We start from the raw sequence: 2508 nt of genomic DNA on the forward strand, positions 1-2508 counted from the left end.
TATAAGTCAATAAAAATGTAATTAAGTGCCGTGTGGTTCCCGGCACCAATATCAAAAAGAATAGGACCACTTCATCTCTTTCCCATGGATGTCGTAAAAGGCGACTAAGAGATTGGCTTATAAACTTAAGATTCTTCTTATACGCGATGGTCTAGCAACCTGTCACTATTTGATTATCAGTTCTGTCAATAAGCCTTATATCTGTACGTGGCCTGTCAGTCTTTCAAGCTTGCTGGCTCTGTTTACCCCGCAAGGGATATAGACGTGATTATATGAATGAATAAGTCGATAAACATAATTAAAGCTAAACATTATTAAGTAGTACTGTTTTAGGCGCTGTAACCAAGCCCTTATATCAATACATTTCAATGGGCGTCAGTATTGATACAGCAAAATTAAAATCAATAAATTAATTGGAGAGGTCAATCAATTTCCCTAATAGCTGGGCGGAACTGATAATTTCCAATGTGTAACCTTCATAAGGTGAAGCGCAAACAATGGGACAGCTATTGAGTAATCCGTTGTAGAGATTGTTTTGACAGCCTCTGTGGCGCAGCGGTAGTGCGCTTGTCTGTGACACCGGAGGTCCCGGGTTCGAATCCCGGCCAGGGCATGATGAGAAACGAACTTTCTCTGATTGGCCTGGGTCTTGGATGTTTATCTATATAAGTTTTTATTATAAAATATAGTATCGTTGAGTTAGTATCTCGTAACACAAGTCTCGAACTTACTTCGAGGCTAACTCAATCTGTGTAATTTGTCCCGTAAAGAAAGTAAAGAAAGAAAAGTAGAGTCTCACAAAAACCTGATCAAATGATAAAAAGTCTTGAAGTTTGCCGTGCGGTCATACCTCGCGATTCATCTATGGAATTAGCAATTTATCAGAATTATTAATTTAAAAGTTTAAATTTATGTCAGCGGTATCAGTTGTGAATTAATTATTACTATTTAATACGGTATAGCCATAGTCTACTTTATAACACGTAGATATTTTCACTCAAAAATGACTTACTGCTTAATATTAATTTTTCCAAATTTATTGTAGAAGCAGATCACTTCTAGTGATTTTTAGTGGCGCTACCGACAGCGCCATAAAGATTTTTTTTCCTAAATATACAATGGTGGTACCCCGAGCTTTAAACAGTTATTTTGGTAATAAAAAAAATTGGTACCTGCTAATTGCTATACATACATACATATCTATCCCTTAGTCGCCTTTTACGACATCCATGGGAAAGAGATCGAGTGATCCTATTCTTTTTTCTGTTGATGCCAGGAACCACACGACACGGCTAATACAACGACAATCTAAACTTATAAATTTATGTTAATAGTATGCGCATTGCCTAATCACCCGCTATATGATTATGACCAACGTAGGTGTGTACCTATAGCTCTAATTTCAATTACAGGAAATTGGTTGGCGAGACAATTAATGCTAACACCTAATGCGGTGCCAGCAACCTGATAATACCGTGTTTATTCAAATTAACCTTAAATCTCCTAAAGCGAAGACAAACATCTCGGAATGAGAACAGATTGTCAGTACCTATCATGTTTATCTTGAAAGTTCTGTGTGAGTGAGATTCGTAAAAACATTAAGACAAAGTAACCATTACAATTTAATAAGCTGCGGTTAAATTTAATTAAGTATTATACAATTTCCAAACAATTTAACACAAATTCTTTGTAAATAAAAAATAAATGACTATAGCGTTATTTTTCGCGATTATATTCTCAGCTGTTGCTTACAAAGTTCCTTAACTTAAATACACAATATAATCATAAAAACTAATTAATCAATTACATCATTATGCATATACAAAAAGCGATAATATAGAACGGCTAAATATATATAGCGGTATTGACAAGACGACCTTGACACAAAACGTCACTATGACGCGTGCGCGCGCGCAACTGCTACGAGTTGCCAAATACTGGCCCTAGATGGCGTTGTTATATTCTTGTTATTTGGCATCGCGCTATAGAGATTTTTTCACGCAGAATCAGGTCACCGGCGAGATGAGGCAACGGTAAGACCTTACTTCATAGGATCATTTCTATAGTAAGCTCTTCGCATAGACGCTCGCAATATGCGGGGCCTCACTAACCATGATGAGGAGACGTGGCGCGGTGTCCTGAGCGTGAGGCGGGCGGTGGTAGCTTACCATCAGCCCTCGATGATCGTTCGCTCCCTTTCGGGGGAGAGTGGGATGCTGTCGCTTTCTGAGTGGTTAGTTTTTAAACCCTTATTATTAAACATAGCATATTGGCTCATAGGTGGGTCGTCCATCATCGATACTACCTCTAAGCTTAGGAATGATCCACTTATGACTGGCTAATGGCTGGCGACAGCGTTATTTACATATACACGTGGTTCTTTGTATATAATTTTCTTACCTTCTACAAAAATTATAAAAGATTTACCGTAATTGTACAAATTTTCTACGTTTTGTGTATGTGTGGAGGGAAAGGTCGGAGCGGGAAGACCTAGACGAACATATCTTG

At 37.8% G+C, this 2508-nt stretch overlaps 1 non-coding gene across 1 annotated transcript; it reads left to right on the forward strand.

Annotated features, from left to right (window-relative positions):
* Window positions 1-2035: 2035 nt before the first annotated feature.
* Window positions 2036-2235, forward strand: LOC132901958 (small nucleolar RNA U3). The gene has a single exon (XR_009656959.1). It is a non-coding gene; the product is annotated as a small nucleolar RNA U3 (small nucleolar RNA).
* Window positions 2236-2508: the final 273 nt, after the last annotated feature.

The sequence above is a fragment of the Amyelois transitella genome, chromosome 7 (genome assembly GCF_032362555.1).
Source record: "Amyelois transitella isolate CPQ chromosome 7, ilAmyTran1.1, whole genome shotgun sequence".
Lineage (NCBI taxonomy): Eukaryota > Metazoa > Arthropoda > Insecta > Lepidoptera > Pyralidae > Amyelois > Amyelois transitella.